Source organism: Schistocerca piceifrons, chromosome 1, assembly GCF_021461385.2.
Source record: "Schistocerca piceifrons isolate TAMUIC-IGC-003096 chromosome 1, iqSchPice1.1, whole genome shotgun sequence".
NCBI classification, from domain to species: domain Eukaryota; kingdom Metazoa; phylum Arthropoda; class Insecta; order Orthoptera; family Acrididae; genus Schistocerca; species Schistocerca piceifrons.
In genome coordinates, this window is record NC_060138.1 from 125,762,736 (window position 1) to 125,782,900 (window position 20,165).

Sequence of the window (20,165 nt, forward strand, 5' to 3'; positions counted from 1 at the left end):
TTCCATGTTACAGCTCATTTTATTACTTCTCTTCAAATCACATTAATCATGGAATGGAAACACACAGCAACAGAACGTACCAGCGTGACTTCAAACACTTTGTTACAGGAAATGTTCAAAATGTCCTCCGTTAGCGAGGATACATGCATCCACCCGCCATCGCGCGGAATCCCTGATGCGCTGATGCAGCCCTGGAGAATGGCGTATTGTATCACAGCCGTCCACAATACGAGCACGAAAAGTCTCTACATTTGGTACCGGGGTTGCGTAGACAAGAGCTTTCAAATGCCCCCATAAGTGAAAGTCAAGAGGGTTGACATCAGGAGAGCATGGAGGCCATGGAATTGGTCCGCGTCTACCAATCCATCGGTCACCGAATCTGTTGTTGAGAAGCGTACGAACACTTCGACTGAAATGTGCAGGAGCTCCATCGTGCATGAACCACATATTGTGTCGTACTTGAAAAGGCACATGTTCTAGCAGCACAGGTAGAGTATCCCGTATGAAATCATGATAACGTGCTCCATTGAGCGTAGGTGGAAGAACATACTGACGAAACTAAAATGAGCTCTAACATGGAAATTAAGCGTTTCCGGACTCATGTCCACATAACATCTTTTCTTTATTTGTGTGTGAGGAATGTTTCCTGAAAGTTTGGCCGTACCTTTTTGTAACACCCTGTAAGGACATCACACACATCCATGCCCGAGGCAGGATTCGAACCTGCGACCGTAGCAGCAGCCTAGAACCGCTCGGCCACAGAGGCCGGCTAACGCTATGTAAAAATATTTTCTGAAATGTGTATTCTTACTTCTGCATAGCCTTTAGTTTTTCCACAGTTCGCTTCGGTTGGCCCTCCCCTGGCGCGCTGCAGAGTTCGTCGGCCTTTGCGTGAGACGCGTCTTTAAAGGGGGCCGCAGCGTCGGGAACGGGAATCGGAAATAAAACTCCGAACGCCTTGCTCCTGGTACGTACTCCATCCTGTATACAGGCAGACAGATGGCGTCGCTTCTGCATTCCCCCTTCCCAAGCTCTTCCCATCGCAGTAAAATTTCTTTTAAGGAAACGGTCCTAATTTTCGTCTGGAACTATCTACGGTCGCTCTAACAGATCTCTGTCCTTCAATTCTACCCACTTCCGAATCATAACTTGAATAAGATGATAAGCTGTACGCTGGAAAACACTTTCAGAACGTAAGCAATCAAGGGACAATGGCATTGTGCCGGATGAAAAACTCCTCGTCGATATTGTGGGGGGTTCTCAGATTTTTACTTCTCGAGGAAGCCGAGTGGATACCACATTACATGCAAAATATTATATCACTTTATTATAACTCGAACAACTTCGAAATAATTCATGTCCATAGAACTGACTATATAGATTTGTTACTGTCACTGACAAGGGAACCTCCCCATCGCACCCCCCTCAGATTTAGTTATAAGTTGGCACACTGGATAGGCCTTGAAAAACTGAACACAGATCAATCGAGAAAACAGGAAGAAGTTGTGTGGAACTATGAAAAAAATAAGCAAAATATACAAACTGAGTAGTCCATGCGCAAGATAGGCAAGATCAAGGACGCTGTGCGCTTAGTAGCGCCGTGGTCCCGTGGTTAGCGAGAGCAGCTGCGGAACGAAAGGTCCTTGGTTCAAGTCTTCCGTCGAGTGAAAAGGTGACTTTTTTATTTTCAGACAATTATAAAAGTTCAGGTACTCACACATAATCAACTTTGCTCTTCAAAATTCCAGGACATGCTCAGATTTGCTTGGACATATGCAGGATTTGACAGTCTACACACGGAAAAATTTGAAAACGTTAAAAACATATGTTTTGACAGAGCACAGGGAAAACTGTGCGACTGTGAAACTGTTGCATTCATCTGTTGCAGTTTATGTGACAAACTCTTTATGTTTTCATCACTGTTTTGGGAGTGATTATCACATCCACAAGAAAACCTAAATCGGGCAAGGTAGAAGAATCTTTTTACCCATTCGCCAAGTGTACAAGATAGGTGGGTCGACTACATATTCCTGTCAGGTGATGCACATGCCGTCAGCAGTGTCGTATAGAGTATACCAGACGTGTTTTCCTGTGGAGGAATCGGTTGACCTATGACCTTGCGATCAAAATGTTTTCGGTTCCCATTGGAGAGGTACGTCCTTTCGTCTACTAATCGCACGGTTTTGCGGTGCGGTCGCAAAACACGGACACTAAACTTATTACAGTGAACAGAGATGTCAATGAACGAACGGACAGATCATAACTTTGCGAAAATAAAGAAAGTAAAAATATTCTCTCGGGGGGACTTGAACCAAGGACCTTTCGCTCCGCAGCTGCTCACGCTAACCACGGGACCACAGCGCCACTGAGCCCACACGTTGATGTTGCATATCTTGCACATAGACTACTCAGTTTGTATATTTTGCTTATTTTTTTCATAGTTCCACACAACTTCTTCTTGTTTTCTGGATTTATATGTGTTCAGTTTCTCAAGGCCTATCCACTGTGCCAACTTATAACTAAATCTGAGGGGGGTGCGATGGGGAGGTTCCCTTGTGAGAGCTAACGTATCACATGTGCACAGTTGATTCAAAGATTTGCTACATAATTCTGTGCAAAACAGTTCTCGCAATGCTGGCTGTGTAGAGAGACGATGCCCTCTTCTTCGGCGACTGTTGTAGAGTGGGCATGAGTGGCATTCCGCTCTTGCGCAAGTGACACTCATGCCGCGTGGTCTGGGCCGCCCTGCCACGGTTAGCGCGGCCCCTCCCGTAAGAAGTTCGAGTCCTCCCTCGGGCATGGGAGTGTGTTGTCCTTAGCGTAAGGTAGTTTAAGTTATATTAAGTAGTTTGTAAGCCTAGGGACCGATGACCCCAGCAGTTTGGTCCCTTAGGAAGTTACCACAAATTAAATTAAACTCTTGCGCAAGTAAGTCTTCGGCAGTGGCGCCGTATGGAAAATCTTGAGGGCATGACTACGCTGGCGCCTCTCTTTCATCGCGGCGTCTGGCAGCGACTGTTCTTACTTCTGGTTCCTTTGTGAGGTGTCAGCTTTGTAACGGTTCCTCGTTCTGCAGGAGACGCCACAAATGGGATTGTGTGAACCTCGAGGCAAATTAATCATGTAATTAGAATTGCGTTTACGATATCGTAAAAAGGGAAACAAGGCGATTTCCTTATTTCTGTGAAAATGTCTTATCTTTGTGAATGCTTGTATTGTGTTTACGACAGCAAGATATTTATAGCTAAATCGACTGTGAAATTAGAGAATGAAATGAGATATCATACACCACATCTCAATGTCAAGAAAATTAAAAGAAAAAGAATTAGATTTCACGTACCGGTACCACAGAAAATCTTTCAAGTAAAGTAGAATCTAGAGGCCATAAACTGCTTTCATTGTTTGATGGATCTCGTTTAGGGTGACACCTTCTCCTGTCAAGAATTCAATGTCTGCATGTTACTTAAATCGCATTGACCGACCGTCTGCGCAGGGTTCCGTACTTTACACTGTAACAACACAATCTTTCAATGCTAAGGCTTCCCGCCAACTGGAGCCGTAGAGAAGAGGCTACTGAAGAAGCCAATACCTGCCGGATACCAATGCTGCCAACTGTTGAAGAGTTACGAAGGTTGAGGCATTACTTTTCAGTCAACCCTCGTATTTACCTTCCTGCCGCAGGAGAGAACAAGTAATTTCCCTTTCAATCAGAAATGTGCACAGATGTGTCAAATAAAAATTGCTTGGGCCTCCGAAGTGGTGTTTAAAGTCAATAAGTTCCTTGAGCAATCTTAGATGTTCTTTTACATCCACATAAAATGTACTGTGCAACTAAGTTGGTATTTCAAGGGTAGATAGATCATGAAATCTAGTTTACATACCGTGTTCGACTTTGACATATGACCAAAAATCTCTAAGTCTGAAAGTTTGTCTCTGTCTTTGAGTGTAATTTGTTGAAGATTCGTAAAATGACTGGTTTAGTATCGACTCAACTTATTGGTGTGAACGTCAGCTTTGGCAATAACGGAAGATTTAGTTTAACTGAAGTTTCTTGCTTCTCCCTACAACTTTGTGTTAATCCTGTTGAATCTGTCAAACGTGTATGAAGGATAGACGCTAATACTAATGCAGTCACTGAAATGTTTAGCGATGGGGGGCTACCTGTTTGGTATACGATGTATTAATATTAGGTATAGTGGAATTTAAATGGGCCATAACTACGTGACCAACCACAAGTACGGCCTCATAAGTTGCACACGCAAGTGCTTTTGTTAAGTGAATGGATCTTTTCCTCTCTTCGACAAGACTTTTAATTTATTGCACACAGAAATTCCTTTCGAATCGGTGGTCAGATGTCCGTCTAACTGCAGCTCATTACCACGCCATGAAATGAATTTAAACTTCATTGTCTATAGCTGTTGATTCATTAATTTGGATCACAAATTCTGTGTTCTTAAAGACACGGAAGAAATTCTTTCAACGTCAAAAGCCACCATTATAATTCTTCTGTAAACTCTGCCATCACTCCCAAAGGAACTGATTTCATCATAACACATGCATCAGGCCCAGACGTGGAAATACTGTAATTGCACCCTTTACATATTTAAGATAAATTATACACATTGTTCGGGTACTTTTGAGTGTCGCGCAAAATTAATATCGTTTGGATGCTTTTGAACATGATGCCATACTGGCCGCTATCACGAGTAGGCTAGCTCCGCCATTTTTTGTTGAATTTTGCGATGCAACGTTCAGGCTGGATACGCCATCTTAGATTTTTTTTAATTTCCTACCGTTGCCATCTTCCATTTTTCATATTTTTTGCCACCGTCATTCTACACCTTTGAATTTACTACCACTGCTATCTTGTATTTTCGACGACTGCAGCACTGACTAGCGGTAGCTGATAGAACTGTGTGTCAAGTAATACACTGCCATAGTAATAGTAACTCTGCTGATTCATAGGCAGATGTGTGATTTAAGCAATCTGCAGAGCTTACATGCTCTGAACTAGGGCTGCAACTAGTGGGTCTTGAGAGGAGTCGTGGCAACTTCGCAGTGTGGGAATATGTTTTGTAAGGAAGGGGTCCACGAAGAAGAATCTTGCAACTTTTTAATCGCCAGTGCATATTGCTACGCCACATCATAAGTCTGAGTTTATGATAACGCTTATCTGTGCCCATTTTCTCCTTGCCTCTCGCCGTCTGTCTCGTCGTCCTCCCTTCTCTCCCCACAACACCTCGACTCCGCAGTGGCATACGGAACGATGACGGCCTTCTGTAAGTCAAATCGCCACAGTTTGAATGAGGGACGACAGGAAACTGTCTCTGCCAGCACTGTACGGAAACATGTAGCGCATATGATTCAGCATCCGACCACTGAACTCATATACAGTGCTTTCTCATGAATTTTGGCAGTTAAGTGTATTTAATTTTTTAACTAGCTGTCTGCAGCTCGTGGTCGTGCGGTAGCGTTCTCGCTTCCCGCGCCCGGGTTCCCGGATTCGATTCCCGGCGGGGTCAGGGATTTTCTCTGCCTCGTGATGACTCGGTGTTGTGTGCTGTCCTTAGGTTAGGTTTAAGTAGTTCTAAGTTCTAGGGGACTGATGACCATAGATGTTAAGTCCCATAGTGCTCAGAGCCATTTGAACCATTTTAACTAGCTGAGTACCCAGTACTGCCCATATATGTCTTATTCCAGTCCTTCTTCCCCCCCTCTCTGTCAAGCTCCTTCTTTCCCCAATTTGTTCATCTCCTTCTTCCCCCCTCTCCCAGTCCGCCTCACCCTTCCCCTCTTTATGTCTCTCTCCTCCTTCCTTCCTCTCTCTTTCCATCTTCTGCTTACTCCCTCTGCCTGTCCATCTCGTTCTTCCCCCCTCTCTCTATCCAACTCCTCTTTCCCCCTTCACTCTTTCTATTTATCCCACCTCTCCCTGTCCCTCTCCTCCTACACCCTCTTACTGTTCACCTCCACCTCTTCCATTTCCCTATCCATTTTCTCCTTCCTCTCTGTCTGTTCTTTTCCTCCCTCTACCCTCTACCCATCTCTTCATCCCTGTGTCTCTGTCCGTCTCCTCTTCTTTCCTTTCTCTGTCCATACATTCCTCTACCCTCTCTCTGTCTATCTCCTCCTCCACTATATGGCTCCCCCTCTCACTGTGTATGTCTTCCTCCCACTATCTGTGCCTATATCCTCCTTCCCCCTCACTGTCTGTCTATCTCTTCGCCCTCCCTTCTCTCTGCATGTTATCACGCTCACCTCAATAAGTAATAAGGGGCTGATGCTTCATAGCCCACAGTATTTCTTTCTATATTGTAACTAATATGTGTACCGAATATGATTGAAATCGTTCTAGTGCTTTAGGTTGAGTTTTTTACCCGTGGCTTTGCCCACGTTCACACATTTTAAATATATTTCACGTATTTCACACGTATCTTTACACATATTTCACCTGTATCTCTAGCGAATTCACTCCTGCAATTTCATTTTCAAGCAGCTCAATGAATATGACGTGGTATCCCCTGAACTACGTGCTATACAGCGATATTATTTTGCAGATATATCCAATAGTACTTGGAGCTACTGTGAGCGAAATGTCTTGTGAACAGAGTTAGTAGTAAAAAAGTAATAAATTAAAACATCGTGAACGAAGCGGCAATTTTTCACGCATCTAGTGTTAATGACGTCATATCTTCTGAACTGTGTGTCCTAGAACGATAAGCGGCAGATGTACATACTAACAACGAAATGTGTTGCGAACAGAGTTAGTACCAATGAAGTAATAAATTTGAAAGTCTCGAATGATATGGCAGTTTTTCACACATCTCAGTGTTTGTGACGTATCTCCTGAACTATGAGTCGTACAATGATATAATTTTTCTGGCATATTCGGTGGTATAAGAGCATAATCTCTGCAAATATTTGTCGTGGACACAGTTAATAGTAAAGAAGTAATAAATTAAAACGTCATGCATCATGAGGCAGTTTTATTGCATGAACACGGAAAATGTAGTAGGCGATAAACGTCTTTTTCCTTTCATCACTTTGTGGAAGTCTCCAGCGGGAAAAAGTTTCGAAAAGTCTAGAAATTATGTGTAAAGTTTATTGCAAGTCTCTAAGTTCTCTCATCCTCAAATATTGCGTGACTGAAGTATAGGTATTCGAGCATCGTGGGCTACACACTGGTCCCTCCCCCCCCCCCCCCCACCCCCACCCCCCCAACGCCACCCCTTTCATAAATACATGGTTGTTAGTCCAACAGCCGTGATTTCCAGACGGTAAGTGATATGTGCACCAAGTTTGGCTGAAATCTAGTGATTTAGGAGGAAATGTGGAACATACATGCATACATCCACTAAGGTGACAGAAGTCATGGGATAGGGATATGGCCGGCCGCGGTAGCCGAGCGGTTCTAGACGCTTCAGTCTGGAACCACGCGGCTGCTGCGGTTGCAAGTTCGAATCCTGCCTCGGGCATGGATGTGTCTGATGTCCTTAGGTTTAAGTAGTTCTAAGTATAGAGGACTGATGACCTCCGATGTTAAGTCCCATAGTGCCTAGAGCCATTTGAATCCATTTGATAGAGATATGCATACATGCAGATGGCAACAGTATCGCGTACAGAAGGTATAAAAGGCCCGTGCATTGGTGGAGCTCTCATTCGTACTCAGGTAATTCATGTGAGAAGGTTTCTGACGTGATTATGGCCGCACGAAAGAAATTAACAGACCTGGTACGCGGTATGGTAGTTGGAGCTACACCCGTGGGACATTAAGTTTCGGAAATCGTTAGGGAATTCAGTATTCCGGTATCCAAAGTGTCAATTACGTGCCGAGAATACCAACTTTCAGCCATTAACTCTCAACATGGTCAACATAGTAGCCGCAAGCGTTTACTTAATGACCAAGTAACAGCGTTTGCGTGTATTTGTCAGTGATAACAGACAAGCAAAACTTCGTCAAGTAACCACATAAATCAATGTGGAACATACGACGATCGTATGCTTTAGGACAGTGCGGCGAAATCTAGGGTTAATGGGCTATGGCAGCAGACGACCGACGCGAGTGTAGCACGACATCGCCTTCGGCGCCTCTCCTGAGGTCGTGATCATATCGGTTGAACCATAGACGACTGGAGAAACGTGCCCTCATCATATGAGTCCCAATTTTATTTGGCAACAGCTGATAGCAGGATCTGACAAGGGAATCTCCCCATCGCAGCCCCCTCTGATTTAGTTATAAGTTGGCACAGTGGATAGGCCTTGAAAAAGTGAACACAGATCAATCGAGAAAACAGGAAGAAGTTGTGTGGAACTATGAAAAAAATTAGTAAAATATACAAACTGAGTAGTCCATGCCCAAGATAAGCAACATCAAGGGAAGGGGGAGATCAGGATCGCCGTGGTCCCGTGGTTAGCGTGCGTAGCTGCGGAACGAGAGGTCCTTGGTTCAAGTCTTACCCCCGACTGAAAATTTTACTTTCTTTATTTTCTTGAAGCTATGATCTGTCCGTTCGTTCATTGACGTCTCTGTTCACTGCAGTAAGTTTAGTGTCTGTGTTTTGCGACCGCACCGCAAAACCGTGCGATTAGTAGACGAAAGAACGTGCCTCTCCAATGGGAACCGAAAACATTTGATCGCAAGGTCATAGGTCAACCGATTCCTCCACAGGAAAACACGTCTGATATATTCTATACGACACTGGTGACGGCATGTGCGTCACATGACAGGAATATGTTGTCGACCCACCTAACTTGTACATGGGGAAAAAGATTCTTCTACCTTGCCCGATTTAGATTTGCTTGTGGATGTGATAATCACTCGCAAAAAAGTGATGAAAACATAAGAGTTTGTCACATAAACTGAAAATAAAAAATTAAACTTTTCACTCGACGGAAGACTGGAACCTAGGACCTTTCATTCCGTAGCTGCTCTCGCTAACCACAGGACCACGGCGCTCCTAGACTCCCATTCTCCTTGATGTTGCCTATCTTCGCATGGACTACTCAGTTTGTATATTCTACTTTTAATTTTTTTCATAGTTCCACACAACTTCTTCCTGTTTTCTCGATTGATCTGTGTTCAGTTTTTCAAGGCCTATCCACTGTGCCAACTTATAACTAAATCTGAGGGGGGTGCGATGGGAAGGTTCCCTTGAGAGTGTGGCTCAGACCCCACGAAACCGTGGATCCAAGTTGTCAACAAGGCACTGTGCAAGCTGGTGGTGTCTCCATAATGATGTGGGTTATATTTACACGGTATGGACTGGGTCTCTGATCCAACTGTACTGATCATTGAAAGCAAATGGTTGTGGTCGGTTGCTTGGAACCATTTGCAGCCATTCACGGACATATTTGTGTGGGTCACAATGCGCCATGTCACCGGGCCAAAATTGTTCGCAACTGTTTTGAAGAACGTTCTCGACTTGCTCTCGCAGATCACCAGACATGAATCCCGTCGAACATTTATGGGACATAGTCGAGAGATCAGTCCGTGCAAAAAATGTTGCACAGGTAACACTTTCGCAATTACAAATGTCCATAGAGGTAGCAGTATGAATCAGTATTCCTGCAGGGGACTTCCAACAGCTTATTGAATCCGTGAGACGTCGAGTTGCAGCGCTACGCTGGCCAAAAAGAAGTTCGACACGATGTTAGGAGGTATCTCATGACTTATGCCACCTCAGAGTACATATTTACATACATACAGGATGAAGCGAAATTCGTGCACTCGGGCTTCGCAGCGTGACTCCTCTCATGCCAGCGATAGAAAAATGTCTGTCACAGAATTTCGTCCGGCAAGTACACATGGAAGAAAAAGGGCGTTAAAGAGTGGCAAATTGGCAACACTGTAACCACCTGAATGGTAACTACCTCTACAGCACAATTTATCTCTGCTGAGGAGTTGGTGCAGTGGATAGAATTTTGGGTTAGCGTGCAGAAGGTCGAGGGTTCAACTCTGGATTAGGGCGTATTTCTTTTTATTTGCTAATTTCATTCTGACATTTCTCACTGTAATATATACCGTTCCTTATGTCACATGTATCCTAAATTTACAACATTTTGTAAAGCTGAACACAAGAGATACATGGTTAAACAAATAAGAAATAGACAGTTGAAACAATTAATGGGACCATAGTGATAACACATAGAAATAGTAACTGAGTTTGGACATTATTTTCAAAACACGTTGCTAGTCCTACTAATGACGTAAGGCCCTGACGAAATGTAATGGACCTGAACGAGGCAAGAATAATAGTTGCGACCATTGGAGAAAGGTGCCGGCCGGAGTGGCCGTGCGGTTATAGGCGCTACAGTCTGGAACCGCGTGCCCGCTACGGTCGCAGGTTCGAATCCTGCCTCGGGCATGGATGTGTGTGATGTCCTTAGGTTAGTTAGGTTTAAGTAGTTCTAAGTTCTAGGGGACTGATGACCACAGTAGTTAAGTCCCATAGTATTCAGAGCCATTTGAACCATTTTTTTTGGAGAAAGGTACAAAGAAAACAGGTATCGCATCTTGTAGTTGAAGTGATGCGAATAAATTCGAGCCCACAATGAGGAAAGGGCTTCTTTCAAAGCTGACCAATCTTCCATTTCTATGATAGAATGATATGTAAATCCAATGATATGTAAGTGCAAACGTTTCCCAGACGACCCACTGCAATCGCTCTTGACGATTAAGATTTTTTACCAAATAAAAAACATATGCTTGAACCCAGGATCGAACGCTCGACTCGCTGCATGCTAACTCAAAACACTATCTACTGTACCAACTAGACAACAGAAGTGGTATATGTTGAGAGAGATGGTTACTGTACATGTGGTTACAGTGTTGCCAGATTGTCACTCTTTAGCGTCCTTTTTCTGCCAGATGTACTCGCCGGACGAAATTTTGTGAGAGACATTTTTTATCGCTGGCATGTGAGGAGTTGCGAAGCCCGAGTGTGCGTATTTCGTTTCACCCTGTATAAACCTATATATACACATATCCATTTTTATAATATGCATGGTTTTGCGCACTAATTTCATATTCTTAAAACTCTTGAAAATATATTACGTTTGTTTCAGCAATATCGACAGATTTCATTCTTTTTCGCGTTTAATAAAAGACTGAGATATGAAATTATTAATACTCTTATAAAGACGCCTCGGCAGTATGCGGTACTGCTCTGTTCTGTCCAAGCACAGTATACAAAATGTGAGGTCTGTAAGTAATTCTCGGAGTCGAGCCATCGTCAGTTCGAGTCTAATTAGTCGCAAGCCATGCGCTAGAAAGCGAACGCTGACGCCACTCGTGCTCCGACGTGGTGATAACGTTTATCGCTACATCGGCAGTTTGAGTGACTGCTTACGCACGATGGGCCACGATTATCTGACAGCTGACGACAAGTTCAGAGATAAAACGAAATATATCCTTGGTGAATACCACGGAAGATACAGAGAAGTTCAAAGACTCCAAAAATAAGCGGAATAATCTCCAGATTACCAGTAGCAGGATCAAAATTCTCTGAAATTCAAAATCTCTAACACGTTATGGAACGGTAACATCGAAAAAACGCGTAGTAGGTGAAAAGTATTTACTTGTCCGAGTTCATCCAGCTAACAGCGCTTTGGAAGAACTCGAAGTTGTTACAAATTCGTACATTTGGGGGCTGTTCTTGGGTTCTTCCCCAATGCCGTAAGTGATTGCTTTCTGTGCAAAACAAATCTTTAGAGCTGGGTTTTCATGCACTAGCAACTCGTAAAACATACATACATTCATTAAGAGCAGCAAACAAAAATATGCGGTATCAAAATTCAGTTCTTCTTTTCCTTTAAAGCAGTACACAACAACCAGTTTCTTCAAACGCTCTTCACCCGACAGAATTTAAAAATTTAAAACGCTTTCATAAAGCACTCATCAAAAAGATATAATCTTCGGATATTTGATACGTTAACTCCCATATAAAATAATCAGACTTTTGAAGGTCTTTTATACACGGCAGTTCGATTCTGCAAGAAAGTGGGCGTGAGGAATTGTAGTACAATACAAGCAGGTACTGATTCTGAAGGCAAAGGGTAATGCACCATCATACTGACGTGCCAAACTACGTGCTGTATGTAGCTACTCAGGCGTCACTCATCAGTGCAAAGAGCGCCTCCGTCATCTAATCCATACACGTCAGCGGATTACGAACAAGAAATTTGGGTGCCCGGTTAATGCTGACTTTAATGCTTTGAAATAAATGCCAGTTGCTAGTTGAACCCGTTACATAATTAACCAGGAGAATGAGACGTGTTGCGTCCTGAGGGTGGCTCGAGGTGTCAGTTTCCTGGAAGAAGATCGTCACTGGAGATTAGATGTGCTACCACTGCGAATGGAATCAAACGAGAGTCCATTGCCCTGCGGCGTGAAAATTCCCTTTTTTCAGAAAAACTGTATGCTGGTAGAGCGATGCTTACTTTCTCTTATGACAGGCAGGCTTAAAAACTTCTGGATATACTGCAACATGGAGAAACTGTAAAATCAGATCGCTAGAAGAAAAGACTGTCCTATGTGAAAGCCGAAATTTCTGATCAAGCTGGAAGGGAAAACTTTTGTCTTAGGGCATGTTGACAGCAAACCTCATCCCATTTTTGCTAAGACGCTGCATTTCCAAATCTTTTCGGCACTTTCTTTCCAAAGACGGCTTAGACAAAATTTCCAGTTGAAGCGATGAATGGCAGCTAGCGGTAAATGTGGAAAAATTTAAGTTAATGTGGATGAGTAGGAAGATCAAACCTGTAATGGGCATAAAGATGCAAAGCGATATGAGGTGGAACAAGGTGGTGAAAAGTGCGGTAGGGAAGGCGAATGATCGACTCCGGTTTATTGGGAGAATTTTAAGAAAGAGTAGTGCACCTGTAAAGGAGACCACATACATAAAGCTGGTGAGACTTATTCTTGAGTACCACTAGAGTGATTGAGATCCGTAATCCGTACCAGATCGGATTGAAAGAAGACACCGAAGCAATTCAGAGGCGGGCTGCTAGATTTGTTACCAGTAGGTTGGAACAACACGTAAGTGTTACGGAGATGCTTCAGGAACTCAAATGGGGATCCCTGGAGGGAAAGCGACGTTCTTTTCGAGAAACACTATTGAGGAAATTTAGAGAACCGGCATTTGAAGCTGACTGCCGGAAGATTCTACTGCCGCCAACGTACATTGCGCGTAAGGACCGCGAAGATAAGATACGAGAAATTATGGCTCATACGGAGGCATACAGACAGTCGTTTTTCCTCCGCTCTATTTGCGACTGGAACAGGAAACGACATGAGAAGTAGTGGTACAGGGTACCCTCCCCCATGCACCGTACGATGGCTTGCGGAATATCAATGTAGCTGTAGATGTAGAAAAACTTTTCCTTTCAGTACCATAGAAGGTGTTAGGTATATAAGTGCAAATATTTTTATTGGTGGCTGAGGATAGTGTAAAGATCGAAATTACATCTGTATTTACTTTATTTGCAGGTTAATAATTGTAGCTATTTGGTGTAGTATATTTTTAGGTTGCATGGTACTTCCAAGTACATGTGGCAAGAGCAAACGATTGATGTTTATTTCCCACTGGGCAACAGGCCAGGTGCGGAAGTGTGGATGCATGGATGCATAACGGTTAGTTTATGCTCACAGGCGCAGTCCACAAAGTAGTGCAGTTACAGCTGTGGAGAAAACATTAAGTAGTAAATAATGTGACGTGTTTGTGGGAAGAATGTTAGACACAGAGAAAAAAACAACTAAGACACTGCCATCGGTACATACTAACGTACTAATGATCCCAATATCTGCACATATATCCCTAACATGCTGCATACACGTCTAGTGAAGAAAGTATATACGTATGTATGTATGTATCAGATATTTAATGAGGTTGGTCACTGTATTGAAAATTTCTTGCCTGGGCTGAATCCTGCATATTATCCTAAGTTAAGCATTATCTGTAAATACTGAAGCAAAATATGGGATGTGTCAGGGTAGTGTCCATTCCTATTCATGTTATATCGGATGTTTCAAAGTCTTTGCATCATACATCTAGAGGTGATGGACCACGTCTTGGGCAGCAATTTTTGTTACAGAAAAAATGTTTCTTGACGCTGTATGATGACAATAGGCATCCTTTAGTATTTGCTGGAGCTGGGACGACGAGATTTCACTAAGATAGCAGGGTCTACTAAATAGGTGTGCTGCATACTGTTTACATCAGTAAATTGATAGAATGATTTTCAATAACAAAATCTTAAGGATGAGGGTCTCTAAGCCGAGAAAGATATTTTAAAAGGGAATCAGGAACTTTAATTTTGTTGGGCCTATTTCCTTTCGTATGGAGCAGATGACTGGATGATAGGCAAGACATAAGGCATATGCACTCCACAGTCTGCCTAGCCCTGCAACCTCCCATGTGCATAACGAAGACAGAAGGACGTCTAACGTCACCGAATAGTGTTAGCGAACATGCTGTCTCTAACAAAAGTTCCTCATGACGTGATGTATGACCCATAGGCGTTTGAAGCAAACATGTTGAAAAACCATGTATATTTAGGAATCATTTATTATAATAGCTGAAATGCCAAATTTATCACAGTGGTGCGTTTACCTATAAGCATATACCTATAAGCATATTTTATCTAATTTGTACGGCATAAACTGGAACATGGTCCTAAAGCGTAAGAAGAGATGAAGGCAGAGCTCACCATCTGCAGCATCGTTGACAGAACCGACTGCGGACCTTTGGTGCAGAGCCGGGTGGAGGGACTGAATCAGAGGCTCAGATGGTTTTGCGACCGTGTTGACTTGCGCCATAAGGTGGTGGGGTTTCAGGTTCCGCTGAATAGGTCAGGAGTTCACTACACTCAGCTGGCGGCTACACGGGTAGCGGAGGCTATGTGGCGTGGACTGGGCGGTTTTTTAGGTTAGAAGGCCTCGGGAAAGTACGGGGTGGGCTGCAATCTCAAAGGGTGCATGGCAAATACAGTACGTGCTTGGATCAAGAAACAGTCGGAATTGTAGTTGTAAATTGTTGTAGTTGTGTTGGGAAAGTCCCTGAGCTTCAAGCGCTAATAGAAAGCACAGAAGCTGAAATCGTTAAGGTACATAAAGCTGGCTAAAGCCTGAAATAAGTTCTGCAGAAATTTTTACGAAGTCTCAGGCGGTATTCAGGAAAGATAGATTATGCAGAATTGGTGGTGGAGTGTTTGTGTCTGTCAGTAGTGGTTTATCTTGTAGTGAAGTCGAAGTAGATACTCCGTGCGAATTGGTATGGGTGGAGGTTATACCTAACAGCCAAACTAAGTTAATAATTGGCTCCTTCTACCGACCCCCAGACTCCGATGATATAGTTGCTGAACAGTTCAGAGAAAATTTGAGTCTCGTAACAAATAAATACTCCACTCATACGGTTATAGTTGGTGGGGACTTCAACCTTCCCTCGATATGTTGGCAAAAATACTTGTTCAAAACCGGTGGTAGGCAGAAAACATCTTCCGAGATTGTCCTAAATGCTTTCTCCGAAAATTATTTCGAGCAGTTAGTCCACGAACCCACGCGAATTGTAAATGGTTGCGAAAACACAGTTGACCTCTTAGCCACAAACAATCCAGAGCTAATAGAGAGCATCATGACTGATACAGGGATTAGTGATCACAAGGTCGTTGTAGATGGCTCAATACCGTTTATTCCAAATCCACCAGAAACAAACGCAAAATAATTTTATTTAAAAAAGCGGATAAAGTGTCACTAGAAGCCTTCCTAAGAGACAATCTCCAATCCTTCCGAACTGACTATGCAAGTGTAGACGAGATGTGGCTCAAATTCAAAGATATAGTAGCAACAGCATTTGAGAGATTCATACCTCATAAATTGGTAAGAGATGGAACTGATCCCCCATGGTACACAAAACAGGTCCGAACGGTGTTGCAGAGGCAACGGAAAAAGTATGCGAAGTTCAGAAGAACATGAAATTCCGAAGATTGGCTAAAATTTACAAACGCGCGAAATTTGGCACGGACTTCAGTGCGAGATGCCTTTAATAGGTTCCACAACGAAACATTGTCTCGAAATTTGGTAGAAAATCCGAAGAAATTCTGGTCGTATGTAAAGTACACAAGCGGCAAGACGCAGTCAATACCTTCGCTGCGCAGTGCCGACGGTACTGTTAACCGACGACTGTGCCGCTAAAGCGGAGTTATTGAACGCAGTTTTCCGAAATTCCTTCACCAGGGAAGATGAATGGAATATTCCAGAATTTGAAACACGAACAGCTGCTAGCATGAGTTTCTTAGAAATAGATACCTTAGGGGTTGCGAAGCAACTCAGATCGCTTGATACGGACAAGTCTTCAGGTCCAGATTGCAAACCGATTAGGTTCCTTTCAGTTTACGCTGATACAATAGCTCCCTACTTAGCAATCATATACAACCGCTCGCTCACGGATAGATCTGTACCTACAGATTGGAAAATTGCGCAGGTCGCACCAGTGTTTAAGAAGGGTAGTAGGGTAATCCATCGAACTACAGACCTATATCATTGACGTCGGTTTGCAGTAGGGTTTTGGAGCATATACTGTATTCAAACATTATGAATCACCTCGAAGGGAACGATCTATTGATACGTAATCAGCATAGTTTCAGAAAACATCGTTCTTGTGCAAGCTCTTTATTCGCACGAAGTAATGGCCGCTATCGACAGGGGATCTCAAGTTGATTCCGTATTTCTAGATTTCCGGAAAGCATTTGACACCGTTCCTCACAAGCGACTTCTAATCAAGCTGCGGGCCTATGGGGTATCGTCTCAGTTGTGCGACTGGATTCGTGATTTCCTGTCAGGAAGGTCGCAGTTCGTAGTAATAGACGGCAAATCATCGAGTAAAACTGAAGGATTATCAGGTGTTCCCCAGGGAAGCGTCCAGGGACCTCTGCTGTTCCTGATCTGTATAAATGACCTGGGTGACAATCTGAGCAGTTCTCTTAGGTTGTTCGCAGATGATGCTGTAATTTACCGTCTAGTAAGGTCATCCGAAGACCAGTATCAGTTGCAAAGCGATTTAGAAAAGATTGCTGTATGGTGTGGCAGGTGGCAGTTGACGCTAAATAACGAAAAGTGTGAGGTGATCCACATGAGTTCCAAAAGAAATCCGTTGGAATTCGATTACTCGATAAATAGTACAATTCTCAAGGCTGTCAATTCAACTAAGTACCTGGGTGTTAAAATTACGAACAACTTCAGTTGGAAAGACCACATAGATAATATTGTGGGGAAGGCGAGCCAAAGGTTGCGTTTCATAGGCAGGACACTTAGAAGATGTAACAAGTCCACTAAAGAGAAAGCTTACACTACACTCGTTCGTCCTCTGTCAGAATATTGCTGCGCGGTGTGGGATCCTTACCAGGTGGGATTGACGGAGGACATCGAAACGGTGCAAAAAAGGGCAGCTCGTTTTGTATTATCACGTAGTAGGGGAGAGAGTGTGGCAGATATGATACGCGAGTTGGGATGGAAGTCATTAAAGCAAAGACGTTTTTCGTCGCGGCGAGATCTATTTACGAAATTTCAGTCACCAACTTTCTCTTCCGAATGCGAAAATATTTTGTTGAGCCCAACCTACATAGGTGGGAATGATCATCAAAATAAAATAAGAGAAATCAGAGCTCGAACAGAAAGGTTTAGGTGTTCGTTTTTCCCGCGCGCTGTTCGGGAGTAGAATGGTAGGGAGATAGTATGATTGTGGTTCGATGAACCCTCTGCCAAGCACTTAAATCTGAATTGCAGAGTAATCATGTAGATGTAGATGTAGAAGAGTCGCTTCAGGCTGGACTAGTAAGGTACAGCGAATGTAAATAGGAAGCTTGGACAATGGAGGAAAGAACAGCAATTGATGGCTGAATCCGTCGTTGTATTACAGCAGATCTACACTTCAACCACTACGTAGCAACCTTGAGTGCTAAAAACTACAGAACAAGAGAATCAGGAACAAACTTGAGATTTTTAGTGTTACGATGACGACGAACGAGTCGTTTCCAATGTTGACTGATGGCCAATGCTAAATAGAAAAATATAAATCACAGCAAGTTCGTCAGTAACGTCGATAAAGTTCTGGCTGCATGGTCTGGATCTGCAACAACTAAAATAATTAGAAGTCATTGATAAAAAATAATACATATTGTACTTAGATGGTTGTACAGGATTCTCCTTGGCTGCATACAATTATAAACAGATAGCTATTGAGGCCTCACTTGGGCCGTACGTTACTAAGCGCCCTGTTAGAGGTTGCTTCCTATCAGCTGAAGGCTATGGTAGTTTACTACTTGACGTCCCGAGTGGCCGAGAGCTCGCTAGAAACTTGATACAAGCCGCGGAGCGGCGCTAGCGGCGCTGGTCGCGACTCGCGGGTCCCACGATACTAACACGGACCGCGGTCGATAACTGCAACCCCTAACAAGTGTGGTATCGAACGTTGGTACCACATTTACAATAGGAGCTGTAGAGCTTAGAAGAGTCTTACATGAACTGTGGCCGTTTCTTACATGCTTGAACAGGAAGAAAAAGTGACGTCAGAGCCATGTGGTCGTCTCTATCTGTACTTACTATCACTGAGTAGGCTACAGGTATGTCTCCATACATGTTTAACAATTACTTGTGGTTTTATTGTTCAGCATATCGTTAAAAAATTGAAAACTATTCACCTTTACTACTATTGTAAAGGTTTTTTAAATCACATCTACTATCACGAACTTCGTCAATTATTGTATTACTTATTTATTTAGTGACATGTTCCGAGGGAATACCTCATCTTCAGGCTAAACGGCATTACAAAAACAACTTCACAATAAGGCCATATTGATGTTACATAGTCTTTTTAGAAATCCTGTGGAAGAAGAGAAAACTCAGTGAGCGGCGATGTCACTTTCGAAGCTAGACTGATGTTTGCACGAAATGTTTTGTAACGGTCACTCACTTTGTTTTTTCTGGCGTGGCAGTATCGTTGTGATGCGCTGAGGTGTTTCCATTTCCGTGGCTCACTTGGCTTTCTTGCTCACTGTGCACAAATTTTCACTAACATAGCAGTAACTTGGAAAGACGATCACAGACAAATCTGTAGTGCAGTGGACAAGATGGTGGTCGAAATACAGCTGGTTTCGATTTGACTATCGATTTGTCGATCTATGTGGTGACAGATGTTTGCATGTCTTTTGCACGTTTGTTATCGTATCACAGATGTAGGTTGACGAAATGCATTACAAATTGAGCACTTGTTACAATATTATTGAACACATCATAATATAAACTATTTATTTTACATACATCTAAGCTATTGCTGTGGCTAGAGTCAAACGACATTCATGTTATGTATCTTTTATTCCAAGAGTACTGTAGTGAAATTGGAAAAGATATGCAAAATTTTTGAAGTCTGTCATATCATTCAGTGACCGTTACAAAACATTTTCGTGCAAACATCAGTCTAGCTTCCAAAGTGACATCGCCTCTCACTAAGTTTTCTCTTCTTCTACAGGAGGACCACAGCATTTATAAAAAGACTATGTAACATCAATATGGCCTTATTGTAAAATTGTTTTTGTAATGCCGTTTAGCCTGAAGATGAGGTATTTCCTCGAAATATGTCGCTAAATAAATAAGTAATACAATAGTTGACAATGTATGTGACTGGTAGCGGTAATTTAAAAAACCTTTACATATTCCTTGAGACAGTCACGGTCGAAAAATAGTCAAAATGGCTTCAAATTCCTTTACTACTATTGACTATTCACCGGCGACTCAATAGAGGGCACCACATGCCTCTGACGGCACGTTTTCTTTCTGTTCAATCAAATAAGCAACGACCTCAGTTCATGTTAAAACTGCAGTACACTCTACACCGAGGTGACAAAAGTCGTGGGATACCTCCCAATACCCCGTCGGAACTCCTTTTGCCTGCCCTGTACAGCTAATCGTCGTGACATGGACTCCACAAACCGTTGGAAGTCCCCTGCACAAGTACTGAGCGCCTATATAGTCGACCACAATTACAGAGTTTTGCCGGTGCAATTTATGCGCACAAAGTGACCTCTCGATTACGTCCCATACATGTTCTACGCGATTCACATTCGGGCGATGAGGGTGGCTAATCGTTAGCTCGAAATTGCCTAGAATGTTCTTC